Here is a 15,292-nt window from a genome sequence, read left to right as displayed (position 1 = left end):
TTAGCATGGTAAATGGTTTTCCACCCCTTCACTTTCAATCTGGGGGTGTCTTTGGGTCTAAAATGAGTCTCCTGCAGACAGCATATCGATGGGTCTTGTTTTTTTATCCAATCTGATAGCCTGTGTCTTTTGATTGGGGCATTTAGCCCATTTACATTCAGGGTAACTCTTGAAAGATATCAATTTAGTGCCATTGTATTGCCTGTTACTGTATATTGTCTCTGTTCCTTTCTGGTCTATGTTACTTTTAGGCTCTCTCTTTGCTTAGAGGACCCCTGTCAATATTTCTTGTAGGGTTGGTTTCGTGTTTGCAAATTCCTTTAGTTTTTGTTTGTCCTGGAAGCTTTTTATCTCTCCTTCTATTTTCAATGACAGCCTAGCTGGATATAGTATTCTCAGCTGCAGATTTTTCTTGTTTAGTGCTCTGAATAGATCATGCCAGTCCTTTCTGGCCTGCCAGGTCTCTGTGGATAGGTCTGCTGCTAATCTAATGTTTCTACCATTGTAGGTTACAGATCTCTTGTCCCAAGCTGCTTTCAGGATTTTCTCCTTGTCTCTGACACTCGTAAGTTTTACAATTAGATGTCGAGGTGTTGACCTATTTTTATTGATTTTGAGGGGGGTTCTCTGTGCCTCCTGGATTTTGATGCCTGTTTCCTTCTCCAAATTAGGGAAGTTCTCTGCTATCATTTGCTCCAATATACCTTCAGCCCCTCTCTCTCCTTCTTCTTCTTCTGGGATCCCAATTATTCTAATGTTGTTTTGTCTTATGGTATCACTTCTCTCTCGAATTCTTCCCTCGTGATCCGGTAGTTGTTTATCTCTCTTTTTCTCAGCTTCTTTATTTTCCATCATTTGGTCTTCTATATCGCCAATTCTCTCTTCTGCCTCATTTATCCTAGCAGTTGGAGCCTCCATTTTTGATTGCACCTCATTAATAGCCTTTTTGATTTCGACTTGGTTAGATTTTAGTTCTTTTATTTCTCCAGAAAGGGGTTTCTCTAATATCTTCCATGCTTTTTTCAAGCCCAGCTAGTATCTTTAAAATCATGATTCTGAACTCTAGTTTCGACATCTTACTAATGTCCATATTGATTAGGTTCCTGGCAGTCGGTACCGCCTCTTGTTCTTTCTGTTGAGGTGATTTTTTCCGTCTTGTCATTTTTGGACTGTTTTTTAAGAAACTGAATCTCCTAACCCAACCACAAGGGAACGCTTGTAAAATAGTAAATTTGATTCTAGTAAGATAGGTTTATAAAACTAGTTTTAAAATAACTGTTTAAAAAACCCAAACCCAAAAACACCCCAAATGTTTTATGTATTTAACAACTTGAAGTACGAAGACTCCCAGTTGGGTTTTTTTTAGCTGTGTACACAACATTTTGCAGAAGATAGGCCATTTTTGCTAATCAGTAGCAGAGTCAGCCTAATTCAGTTTATGTCATTACTAGTTTTGTCAATAAAGTATCATAAAACAGCCTAATTTTTCTAATTCCATGTGGAGGCACTGAGTGAGCCGTCAGAAAAATATTTTGACTTGCTCACAGAGAAATTTCATATGCATTTCACAGGACACAAATGAGAATCCTCAAAGAGTCTTCTTGCTTGCACTTTTCACCTCAATTGCCACATCCAGAATAAATAAGTGGCACAGGACCCAACAGCTTCAATTTAGAATGAATGAACTCCTACTTGGGTCCCCAAAATACTCATGATGACAAGTGGCACACTATCCAAGAATTAAGTCACAATGAAAGGAAAACTTGATCAGCAAAATGTTGGGCAGGCACTAGGATAAGCTATCCAAGGTCTAATAGGATGAAATGGCATGAACTCTGGCCTTTTTTTTCCAGCATCAAACAAATCTCCCATCATTATAGATTGTAACACCTCACTAACGAGTTAAGAGGATTTCATTATGAAACCATAGTATTCTTCCTTTAGAGAGTCCCTGGTTTCAGGATGGTAACATTAAAAACAGAAAACACGACAATGATAATCATAACTGTAACTAACACTGAACAGTTCGTACTGCTAAGCAGGATACCATGCACTTCACATGCACCATTTAATTTTCTCATTAACCTTGTAAAGGGTTATTTTTCTCACTTCACAGGAAAGGAAATGGAGGCTCACATACCAGACGTTCTCTGCACACTATCACTGAGCCTGTGCCTGCTTTAGGGGCATCAAACCGTGGCCCTCTGTTGAGCTCTTAACTGCCTCTTGTAAGTGACATTACACTAAGTTTAACTTTGCTAGGAAATTAAGCAAGTGCATTGAAGTAGCAACCCACAAATACCTGTAACACACTGCTGGGTCCTAAGTAATAATGTATTGTGAGGAACAATTTATACCCAAGGCAACCTAACACCAAGACAATGGTGTACAACAGTGTCAGTGAGCAGATGGTTATTACTGATGGCAATGCTTCTGTGCCACATATTTGATTTGGGTTTTCTTTCCCATATAAATGAATCATCATAAAGACTTTGGTGTCCTGTAGACAGCATAAATGAGGTCATATTAATCTCAGGTAGCAGACCTGCTTAGAAATGACATAAAAGCAAGTAATAATGATAATGTGATTTCAGCCATGCTAGGACTAAAAAAAAGTAAGTGAAAACTTCTGGTAAGGGTATTCTGGAGGATAACATGATAGGGAGTGAGAAATGTGTCCATCATGTTTAGCACTTATCAGTTTCTAGAGCCAGGATGAATAATGAGCTTCTCCCATATCCCTTTAAAATATGGATGTGTAGGCATATAAAAAGATTATAGATATATCTCATCTCTAGATATTAATTACATAAATTTAAAATACACATTAAAAACATGGATATAAAATACACATTAAAAACATGGATATAAAAAACATGGATATGTACAGTTAAAAGATTTTCTTAAAAATACACATTAAAAACATGGATATAAAAAAACATGGATATGTACAGTTAAAAGATTTTCTTAAAAAAAAGAAAAACCAGGCCTATGGCAATGAGTTTGAAATAACTAGGTTTTGGCAAGACAAAAAGTTGAGGGATGAGCTATCATAAAAACAAAGCATCAAAATTTATCTCCAAAGAAAATAAAAAAGAAGTATTGGCTTGAGGTTTGACATGGGGAAGAACTTCCAGATATGTGCAAACATTAGAAAAGGCCTGCATGAATAACCCCCCACCTCTCTGGGGGTACAAATTAACCTGAGGCCAAGGACTTTTTTCAGACACCGATAACCCTACTCCACACAGACTGAGAAAAGGTAGGAAAACCCTGTGCTAAAGATCACCTAAGTCTCCAGACTTTGCCCCACCCTACAGGCCTACTTTGTAACATGAAAATCCCATCCCAGGTTAAGTTCTTTCAGGAAGGTCAGTGTACAACTTCTCTTCCAAAATGCCATTTGTTTTCCCACTCAATTTACTACTGCCCAACTTCTCACGTGTTTAGATGTCCTACCCAAGCACAAAACAATTGATGGAAAGATACAGCAAAGTAGAATCATCCGGGCATTATTCTTCAATCTGAAACACAAATTCTAGGCTGCTACCCCTTACACTGTCATAAGCCAAATGTATGATATTTATATCCAAATGCCGGTTTTTTTCCTTTTTAAGGTGCCCATATCTTATCTATCACTCGTGGAAATTTACAAAGATTATAATCCATACGTAGATACTTATGCATGCCATCTATTTCCAGGCACTCTCTTGGATGGAGTGGACCTTAAGAGTCTGTAATTGTCTAATGTAACTGAAATCGCATACACATGGAAAGTTAACACCACAAAAGCACCAGGTAAGAGGAGAGCCAAAGGGTGAGGGCTAGGGTGAGGAAGCAGAGATCTGGGGCTGGGAGGCTTCCCCAGAGCAGTGGCTTGGCCTGACATAAGATTAGTAGGTGTGCGTAGGCCAAGGAATGAGGGAAGTGTATTCCAAATATGAAGGCACAGAGAGAGAAGTGGGGTGCCGTACTCTGGGAAGAACTACGATACTGGGTGAGCCTAAGGAACGTCTCTAATTTTACCTCTACTACATCAGGCAGCCCCATAGCTGACCTGCAGGTGATAACACTACCTTCACTAGAAAATCATGTCAGCAATGAGTTAAAGCACTTGAAAACATGTGAGAGCCCCACAAATATTTGTTAAGTGGATTGCTTCTGAACAGGACGCCGGGGAAGCCTTCACACAAGTGGCATATGACCAGGTTAGTAAGGATTTTTCAAGGCGGTAGGTAGGTCCGGGAGGCGGAGCGTGGATGGGTGTTTCACGCTGAAGGCAAAGCACGGAACAAGGCACGGAGGCATGAAAGGACAGACTAGGAAGAAGGCTCAGGGTACCAGAGCACTTCAGTCACCTCCTCACCTGCTGATACCATCCCCTGCGTTCCTTATCAACAGCCTCTTCCCATCTGTACGACAATTCCAGACTGCGGACTTCCAGGCATCCACTCCCGTCCCCTCCCATCCCCACACTGCACCAGAGTATTTGTAAGCCACCAAATTTGATCAGGCCACTCCTGCCTGAAGCATCTCAACTTTGTCCCTTGATCTTGGATACAATCTACAATCCCTCACTTTGCTTAGTGCCCTCTTCATGCACTAGCTCACACCAGCGTCTAGCTCAGCTTCTGCCCTCCCCTCCAGTGCTCCACCCCCCAACCACACCCGCTTCCTTCCCCCTTCCCCACTGCAACCTTTACTCTGGCAGATCCTATGCATGGAAGCGCCCTCGTCCACCTGTCCCACTTCCTGCTTCTCTTTATTTATGCTGCAACTCTCCTATAACAGATTGGTCACTCCACAGAAATCTCCCCTGACTCCTCCCCTCAAAGCCCAAGTCTAGGTTAGGACTTTCAGTTTACTTTCCGATCACACCCCAAATACCATTTAATGGTTATAGTATGTAAGTCCTTGAGGGCTGTGCCTGGTCTGGTACACCAGGTACCATCAGCTCAGTGCGTGGCACACAGGAGGTACCCATGATCTATCTGTGGAACAGGTGGTATGCTGGGTTGTGAGGCTGGAGAGCAGACTGGGGACAAAATGGGGAAGACTTTGGAAGCCAGTAAGTCCTTAGAATTTTATTCTGGAGACAGTCAGGAGAAGACAGCTGGGCCCTGCGGTGGCCTTGCTTGTCAACACCGCTGGACTCCATCACTAATTTCAGCACCAACCAGAATGGCTGACTCAACTTCAAAGAAGCAGAAAGAAACTCCAGATCTGCTTCCCACCTCCCCCTGCTTCCAGCTGAGTGAGCAGTCCTCAGAGCAGCAGTGCTGCATCATTACCCAGCAGGCCACAATTACAGAGCCTTCTACCTCACTTGCCTCCTTAGAAACTTGGGTCTGCCCACCTGCTCACTGCAGTGAGCAGTTCCAGGTGACACTGACTTATGAACACAAGAGATTACCCCCACTTTAGATGGGCTCACGTTTCCACATCTATTCTCTAACTTGGAACCCCAAATTTACCCCACTTTGAAAGAGGACATTCCTCCCCCTCTTTAAAGCAAGTTCCTTCCCATCCACTCCCCCTCCCCATTTCCCCCATGGCAGTCATTTTGCTCCTGGTGATGACCACCACCAGATTCAGACCTCTGATCCCCACCCTCCCAGCTCTGGCCCCTGGGAGTGCACTTCCCTGCTCAGAATGGACCTCACAGTCACCCATTCCACAAATACTCTTGATGCTGTGTCCACCTTTGTGGAAACTTAATCCTAAGGAACTCCAACTGGAGGAACTGTTGATTTTGCTGAGACTCGAAATGTCAAGATGAATTCCTAAAAACTCCCTCTCCTTAAGTCATATCACTTTTTACATGCTACTACCTGGATGAACCTCAAAAATATTATGCTAAATGAAAGACACCAGACACAAAAGGTTACATATGTTGTATAATTCTACTTATATGAAGTATGCAGAACAGGCAAATGAATCAAGATAGAAAGATTAGGGGTGGCCTAGAGGCTGTGGAGGCAGGGAGAACAGAGTGACCGCTGATGGGCCCAGGGTCTCCTTAGGGGGTGACAACAATGTTCCAGAATTAGAAGTGATGGGAGCACAACATTGTGGTTGAACTAAACGCCACCAAATTGTCCACTTTAAAATAGGTAATATTATGTGATTTTCACTTCAAAAAAAATTCAAATGCTTAAAAAAAAAATCATTCTTTTCCCTTCAAATTCATAAAAAGTGGCTTTCCACCTTCCTACCTGCACTCTGGATCCTTTCCTGCCTCTTTCAAGAATTTATTTAACTCCCATTTCCTTTTACCTTCAATTTCCTCTGTCTATAAGATTCTTTTTTCTGCTGACAAATCTGTTCAAGTCTCCCCAACCTAAAAATCCTTCCCTTAACCTGTTTTCCTCTTAAATCTCATCTAGAAGCATCTCAAAACCTCATAAAAAGCAGCCAATATCAACAGCCTCCATATTTCTTCAGCTCCAACATTCCCTCTAGTTCCCTCCCCAGTGATAAGGCAGTCTACAGTGAAATCTGCTACAACACTTCTAAAACTGACAAAATACACCAAAAAACTCTTCTAAAAATGAATGGATGAGATTGCAAGAAACCGAGGTCAAGAAACAGCCAGGCATGAGTCATTAAAAAGAAGCTGCCAGACACCCTCGGAGCTGCACTGCCCAATAAGAGGGACATGAGCCCCATGTAGCTATTTAAAAGTAAATCAATTAAAATCAAACTAAAAACTCACTCCTCAGTTGCACTAGTGATATTTCAAGTGCTGAATAACTGCCTGTGGCTACTACTGACTATTATATTGGACAGTGCAAAATATACCTCCTGGAAAAATCTTGGTATGTGAAATAGTGCTGTTCACTATGTACCTGATGTAGAGAACACAGGACGAGAGGCTACGAACATTCTGAAAGAATCCTCTAGAGTAAAATCAAGGAGAGGTGCATGCAGTGCTTACTAAACCCCAACTAGAGTTCTACATCATCAGACATTCCAAAAAAAAAAAGGTCAGAGGAAACTTTAACACATGAAATTATAAAGGTTAAATGGCATGAAGAGAACAAGATGCAGAAGTGGGACAGGGTGCAGCAAATTTTTATTAAAGCAAAAGCATTGTCCAAAATCAACAGTTAAAGAAAAAGTCAAATAGGCAAATAATATCAAATAGGCAAAAAAATAAATTAGCTATTTTAAAAACTATTCCAAAAAACAGTCAATTTAAAGGCCCAAATATTAATGTATAAATAGCAAACAGAATAGGATAAGTAAAAAAATAAAATGAACATCTAAAAAGCTATTTATGCTATTGAGACCTTAGTCTCTAAATTTAGTCCCTTCTACTTTGGATTTAAAAAAAAACACTGACCACTACAGTCTTCCATGAGCATCCACACAAGCAACCAGTATTGTTAGAGGGCATGGATTTACTTTCAAGTATTATCCTAAATAGGGTACCCCACACATTTATTTGATAAAATGACCCAAACCAGCCTACCTAACGATGTTCAAATATGAAGGTGACATTCAGGAGGTAATAGCTGCTGAAATAAGGAAAAAAAAACAAGGTGTTTTCGTAGCTAAGTAGAAAGGCAGTCCTTATTTAAAAATTAAATAAATAGGATCTGATTGGAACAGGTTTCTCAAAAGTATAGCCCAGACATCCCTGAGGGTCCTTGGGCCCTTTTCAGGGGTTCCACAGGACCCAAACTATTTGTGTTATATTATTAAGAGATTACATGTTTAATTTCATTTCTCTCATCATTGTAAAGTGTCTTAGAGACTCCATGATGTGTGATATATCAAAACACTGAATGCAGAAGCAGATTAAAGAAGCTGTCTTTCATTAAGGGAGATGCATAATATGTTGGTAAAAATGTCAAAACAAGCCTACTTGCACTAATTTTTTTGTTTTGGAAAATATAGGTTATTTATATTATCATGTAATGGACTCATTATTTTTAGATGTATTGCCACTTAAATTGTTATTTAAAAATCATTTAAAAATAATTTCTAATAAATACCGAGATATAACCCACATAAATGAAAGCTCTCTGAAGTTCTTAATAATTTTTAAAAGTGTAGGTCCTAAGACCAAAAGTTTTGAGAGCTGATGTATTAACAATTGTGTATAGAACTTTTCCCTCTCTACAAGGTTTTACTACTAAAAAGATAATATAAATTTAGCCTCCCAATTTACCAGCGAATATCCCAAATATACTTCAAAAAGAATGTCTTTATACTTTAGTGGGAGTTAAATTTCACTTGGAGTACAGAGTTTAAAAACTGCACCCTCAAATACTTGAAGCTCGTTTAAATGTAGTCATTTTGAAAGCAAGCTAATGATAATGAATGAAACATAATAAATATATTTTAGGGGATGCCTGGGTGGCTCAGTCGGTTAAACGTCTGTCTTGGGCTCAGGTCATGATCCCAGGATTCTGGGATCGAGCCCCGCATCGGGCTCCCTGCTTCTCCCTCTCCCCCTTCCTGTGATCTCTCTGTCAAATAAATAAAAATCTTAAAAAAATATATACACATATATATATTTTTTAAAGTACCCCATGAGATTAGAGGATCTTAAGTATAGGAAACAAACTAAGGGTTGCTGGAGGGGAGGTGGGGGTGGGTTGGGTAACTGGGAGATAGACATTAAGGAGGGCACATCATGTAGTGAGCACCGGGTGTTATATAAGGCTGATGAATCACTGACCTCTACCTCTGAAACCAATAATACACTATATGTTAATTAATTAAATTTAAATTAAAAAAAAATAAAGTACCCCATGAGATAATTAAGTTCTTACTGATTCCTCACCAGCTCATCAAGTTATATATAGTATGGTATGATGAGAAACTCAACACCAATCAGACAGGATGAGCTGATTTTCACATTACTATGTGGGCATAAAAACTCTGAAAGTTTCTTTAGTCAAAGAATGATACTAACTCCCCCTCCAAATGAGGCTACTCCTCGTGGACACTCTAACGCACCAAAAACTAAAATTTAAATTCATAAATAACAAAAGCTGCAAGTTTCCTGTGGCTCAATCACATTAGGCAGCTCTGCAAGGAGAATATGTCCATTCATCAACCACAACACAAAAGCTGAAGTACTTATATGTTCTTTTTATAGAAAGAGAAAAGGCTAGCTTAGAATGAAAGTCAAAAATTCATTTTCCTGACTTCAATTTGCCACAACAAAACACCTTGTAAAAAACCACACTTTCCATTTGTCTGCTGTCACCTCAGTTGTCCAATTTTCACCAGGTCCTCGTTTGACTCATTTTGCAATTCAGTTCAAGCTAGCATCATGCAGGTTTTTCAAAACTTCAAAATGCAGCCTCCTCAGACAGAAAGCTTCCCCCCCAACAGGCTGCAGCATGGCCACTATCTACTCCCAGCATCACCAGCTGGGCTGTGTGCTCACCTCCTTTCTTCCTCTAAATGAGGTGTCAGGTGCAGGTATGTCCCTGACATTGTACAGAAATATTCTAATTACCAGAAGGAAAGCAGAGTCCCAGCTGAAGGAAGAAAAAGCAGGTCAGCAGAGAGAGACAGAGAATGAATATGAATAAAAGAGGGAGAAAACTGCATGACACTCCCTTCTCCTCCAAAATAAGAATCTAAGAGTGACATTTCACCTCTCCAAGCATGACTCCTTTCACTGTTTGAAGCGTATTTGTTTGGAACAGAGCAGTGTCAATGAGAGAACAAATCTTGTGTGAAGCTTAACACTTAACTTGCTCAAAGGTACATTACCTACTCCCATCTGTTAGGAAGAAACCCCACACTTTTCATCCAGAGCTCAGAGCATTCACCTTTAGGTCATAGCCACAGAGCAGGTATTTTTTAAGTTTCTCTCCACAAAATGTTTCCTCTATTTGCTTTCTTAGTTTGGACAGTGTTACAGAGATGTCTATAAGCCAAGTAGACTGTTTCACTAGGGGAAACAAGAATTCAATTCAAAGAAAAAGTTGACTGGTTAATGGGCACTAGAGGAAACAAGAATTCAATTCAAAGAAAAAGTTGACTTGTTAATGGGCACCGAACGAGACCAACACTTTCTCCTTCCTCTCCTTTTCAACAGGGCTTCAAACCATCTTGCACTCGGTTTCCACTTTCTGGATGTTTGGGGGGGGGGGCTTTGTCTTATAAGGATACTGATTAATGTAAATGACAACCTACAATATAGGACACATAAATCTTAATCAAGGGCAAAGGGAAGGGAGAACAGAAAGTTTAGTTGGTCTAGCCAGAATGAATGAGATTTGTTTCAATCTTATGTCCTTTTTTGAAACTTTTTTCTTTTTTAGATTTTATCTATTTATTTGACACAGAGAGAGAGAGAGGGAGAGAGCACAAGCAGGGGGAGGAACTGAGGCAGAGGGAGAAGCAGACTCCCTGCTGAGCAGGGAGCCCAACACAGGGCTCATCCCAGGACCCCTGGATCATGACCTGAGCCGAAGGGAGACCCCTAACCAACTGGCAACCGAGGCACCCCGTATTTCTTTTGAAGAATTAAATATAAGTAACTTAATGAAATCAAAGTGATTTCATGTGCGGTTTATGGAAGTCATTACTTTATTAGTCATACCTCCTATCTTCAGAGGCTTTAAAAAATTTAGATTATATTTAGTACAGTCTTCACTGAAACATCTTCCTTTTCTTCTTTTAAGCTTCAATTACATGGTACAAATGCCACCAAGTAAAGGACAGTGATCAAACAGATAAAACAGCATCAACAGACAGGTGGGAACGCAATGTGGTGCACAGAAAAAAAGTCTGTCATCTCAATATGTTCTGCTTGCCCTGAAATGGTTTCTCTCCCATTTCTCAGGAAACAGGCTGTAATTTCAATCACTACAACCAAGCTCATTATGAAGAACAAAGGAATTTGGAAACCAAGAACTTTCAGGATGTAACCACATCTAAAATAGGTGTACACATAGTTCAACAGCAAATTGATACTTCTAAAACAGCTATGGAAATGATATAGCAAGAAGCATCCATGTCTCTTTTTCCAGCACAAGCCAAGCTTTGTTTAGGGCTCCATCCTACCTGACTCAGTAAGGGAGATCTGACAGTTTCAGGGCCTGGAAATAGGACCCCAAGTGACCAGCACGGTGACAGACCGACCTGAACCAGAGAGGCTTCTGGGAAGGTGACCTGCAGCACAGAACAAAACATGCAAGACAGGGTCACAGAAGTATGTTATTTTTATTTTACTTAAATGTATTGGTTATTTATTTAGTATTAGTTGTATTTATTAAAAAGTTTAAGGGTATACAGAATCCGAACAGCAGCAGAAATAATTTTGGTAAAGCACTAGGAAAAACTTCTTAATTTTAAGGAATACAACATAACTGGATTTTTTACTAGGGTTGCTGAGTCTCTACGCTGGAGAAATTTAAAGAAACAGTATAGATAAAAATCATGACCAGTGACACCCAATCCTGCATCCTAATCCTAGACATCAAGGGCCAGTTTGCATCTGCTCTCTCTCCACCTACACACATGTGAAGCTCCTGAACCTCAAACTCCGTTAAGCCAGAAACTGAATTCATCACACTTCTCTTACAATCTTCTCTTCTTTCTGATCCCCATATTTCTGTTACCAGCTCTATAACCTTCCCTGGAGTCCAGCCCTGAGAAAGCACACTCCATCCCTCGCCCGCCCTGGATACCTGGCCACCCAGGCTCCTGGTCTTGTAGGAGTTCTGCGATTTCAGCCTCCCCTCCCCCGCCCCCCCGCCCCCTCCAGGCTCACCCCATCACTTCTCTACCTGCAGAACTTCCTCCTAGCCAATCCCTGTAACAAATGGATCTGTCCCACTAATCCCTCCTAAAGCACAGCTCCCCTTCACTAGGCAAACAAACGCCGACCATTGTTTTAGTTTTCCATGGCTACTGTAATAGACAGCCACAAACGAAGGAGCTTAAAACAAAACAAACCTCTCTCACATTTCAGGAGATCAGAAGTCTCAAATGAGTCTCAGACTAAAATCAAAGGTGGCAGCATGGCTGCGCTCCTTTCTGGAGGCTCTACAGGAGAATCCTCCTTCCTGCTTGCATTTCTTGTTTCGAGGTCATCCATCTTCAAAGCAAGCAACATTGGACCAAGTCTCCTTGCACCACCACTGTTCTAGTTCTCTTCTGCCTCGCTCTTCCACAATTTAGGACACCTGTAATTTCACTGATTTCACCTGGATAATTTGGGATAATCTCCTATTTCAGTTAGCTGATCAACAACCTTAATTCCATCTGCAACCTTCACTCCCCTTTCCCTGTAGCCTAACATCTTCACAGGTGCTGGGAATTAGGACACAGCCATCTTTGGGGTGCTGCTATTCTGCCGACCACAACCACCTGATACAATGCACCAAGAGAAGCAAAAGTTAAAAAAAAAATGCAGGATTTGCTGTCAAGAAAATCACACTAAGTCCTTTGATATCAAGTGTTAATTGGCTCCCTGTTGCTTAAAGAATTAAGTCTAATCCACTTAGTCTTACATTAAAGGCTTCCATGATTTCAAAATACTTCTGCAGCACTATCTTCTACTACTTCCTTGTAGTACCCTACACTGGACTCAAACTGCAGGACTAAGGAGCACCAAACACACCTGGGATTCTCCACAGTCTCATGTAATTTGCTCTATCCAGAGGCCCTCTCCAATCTCCTGTGCAAATTATTCTCATCTCTTAAGACCCAGATCCAAAGCCTCTTAGCTTCTCTTTATCTCTGCCTTCTCAGAAGCCCACAATGCCCTGTTCTGCCAAATTGGCAGATCCATCAGTGACAAAGGGGAACAAGTTTAGGCAGAGGAAGTTTTGGGTGCTGTTCTACATATAGCTGGGTGACCCTGGGCAAGCTATTTCAACTTTCAACCTCGCTTTCAACATTTGTCAAGTGAAAAGGCAGGCCAAGTTATTTCTGAATTCTTTCGTTTTTTTTTTTTTAAGATTTATTTATTTATTTTAGGGAGGGAGAGAGAGAGAGAGAGAGAGTGTGTGGGGAGGGGCAGAATCTTTTTTTTTTTTAAAGATTTTATTTATTTATTTGACAGAGAGACATAGCGAGAGAGGGAAGAACACAAGCAGGGGGAGTGGGAGTGGGAGAGGGAGAAGCAGGCTTCCCTGTGGAGCAAGGAGCCCGATGTGAGGCTTGATCCCAGGACCCTGGGATCAGGACCTGAGCTGAAGGCAGACACTTAATGACTGAGCCACCCAGGCGCCCCGGGAGGGGCAGAATCTTTTGAGCAAACTCTGGCTGAGCTTGGAGCCTCTCCGGGGCTCAATCCTATGACTCATGAGATCATGACCTGAACTGAAACCGAGAGCCGGATGCTCAACCGAATGAGCCACTCAGGTGCCCCTCTTTCCCAGTTCTTAAGTTCCATGAAATTGATAGGACTTGTACCCACTCTTCTCCATCCCCAAAGCCACACTGTTCTGGTCATCTAGACTGGATTAATGTACTCCCTCCCGATGGATCATCTCTGCCCCCAGTCTGGTACTGCTCCTCACCCCCCAAAAGCATCTTTCTGGTTACTCACCTCCTCACAACCAGTTAAAGGCTCGCAGGAAAATGTCCAAACTCCTCAGTGTGGCCCTCCTAGGGCCCACGTGATCAGGCCTCTGCTTCCTCATCTGGTTTTCCTCACTGACTTTTTCAGTTCTTCACATGCTCCTCCATCCCCCAGCCCCTCTCTCCTCAGAGCCTCTGCTAGCCTCTGCCTATTTCCTCTTTCCATCAAACAGATTCCTGCTTATTCTCCAGGCAACCTTTCCTGATCCTCCCCATGTGAATTAGGTGTCCTTCCTGTTTGTTCTCATGGCACCCTGCACTCAACTCGGAATTCCCATCACTGTAGTATTGACACCTGTTCACTTGTCAGTATCCTCCCCCTGAATCTAAATTCCACATGGGCAGGACTGTCAAACTCACCTACCACCTGTGGTATAGACCGGGGTTACTGCCTAACTTCTGTATAGAGTAGCAGGACTTTTAGCTGCTTATGGCCAGAATCAGCTGAGACTTTTCCAGCTTCTCTTGCAGCTAATGTAGTCACATGTTTAAGTTCTGGCCAAGGAGACAAGCAAAATTATCTAGAGGCAGTTTCTGGGAACCTACCCTAAGAGAAGGCATGGATGACCCTTCTGCCCTTTCTTTGTCTCTTCAGCCTGCTGGCTGGAAGATGGGGCTATCACACTCTGAGCCTGCTGCACAGTGAGCTAGCAGTGAGCCTATGGATGGTTAAACCAGTCCTGGACCACCTCTGCAACCTTTTATGGGAGATATAAACTTCTACCTTATTTTGAGATCCCCCTGCTGAAGCCACTGTTGTTTTGAAATCTCCATCACTTACAGCCAAACCTTACTGTAAAAGACATGGCCATTTCCACAGTACCAATAATTATGTTGACTCAAGTACATACCTCACCTCTTCCGCTGGATTATAATCTCTTTGCCAGTGGGTGTACGGTCATGTGTCACGGCAGGATCTATACTCCTTAGCAGAGGGTAGCACACAGGATTCCTCAATGGTGAGTGTGAATGATCAATGAATTAACGATCGTGTGGCTACTGACACAGACAGGCTTTGTCCAACCTATACAGTCTACTTCAACCTGGAATCAATTTGCGGCCAACCAAAATAAGGTTAAAAAAGTGTGTCAGCTTCCATCACTATTTTATCATGAAATAGCTGGATGTCAAGATACCGGAGTTCACTCTATTCCTTCCCTGGGCACAGTGCCACAGGTGTGGTCTCTCACTGGCATATTCTACATGAATGCTTTGCAAGGTAATATGCAAATAAGCAAGGTCCTTTAAAATAATAGCACGTGTCACCTTTGCTCCTGGCTAAGTAGGAGGTCCGGCAATTTTTATGGTCTGAGGGTTACTGCTGCTCTTCTCCCTCAGCTGGGAGTAGGAAATGGTAACCCTACAGGCAGGGAAGCCAGCTCTCCACAGTCCCCTGCTCGGTGGGCTCCTCATTCCTGAAATATTATGCATTCTCAGGCTACCAAGGTGCACTCATCTCCACACAGCCATTAGCACAGATTACTGAACTGATACTTGAAAGCTACATCTTTAGAGGCACAGTCATGCAAATAATTGCTAGACAGCTACCACCTGCCTGATGGCCTATACGTACCGAGGACACAGAGATAAACGTGCCAGACACTGAGCAAAAAGAAAAGGAAAAGCCATTCTTACATTAAGAATGAGGAAACTGAGGCACGCAAAGGTTAGGTATTAGAACTAAGGTTAAACAAGCAGGAAGGGGTGGGAACATCTGATTCAATCAAAA

At 41.7% G+C, this 15,292-nt stretch overlaps 1 protein-coding gene across 3 annotated transcripts in view; it reads right to left on the bottom strand.

Moving 5' to 3' along the window:
- The window catches only part of ELOVL5 (ELOVL fatty acid elongase 5), an 83,149-nt gene that overhangs the window by 58,342 nt on the left and 9,515 nt on the right, over positions 1 to 15,292 (bottom strand). Inside the window, exon 2 of one of the 3 annotated variants that reach the window (XM_027601488.1) lies at positions 11,038 to 11,145. The exons of the other annotated variants lie outside the window; for them this stretch is intronic. The gene's annotated coding sequence lies outside the window, so the exon portion shown is untranslated. The remainder of the gene's footprint in view (positions 1 to 11,037; positions 11,146 to 15,292) is intronic. 3 annotated transcript variants of the gene reach the window in all.

This window comes from Zalophus californianus, chromosome 7, assembly GCF_009762305.2.
Source record: "Zalophus californianus isolate mZalCal1 chromosome 7, mZalCal1.pri.v2, whole genome shotgun sequence".
Classification (NCBI taxonomy): domain Eukaryota; kingdom Metazoa; phylum Chordata; class Mammalia; order Carnivora; family Otariidae; genus Zalophus; species Zalophus californianus.
The sequence above is the reverse complement of the archived record's forward strand: the minus strand, read 5'-3'. Positions and strand labels throughout refer to the sequence as shown.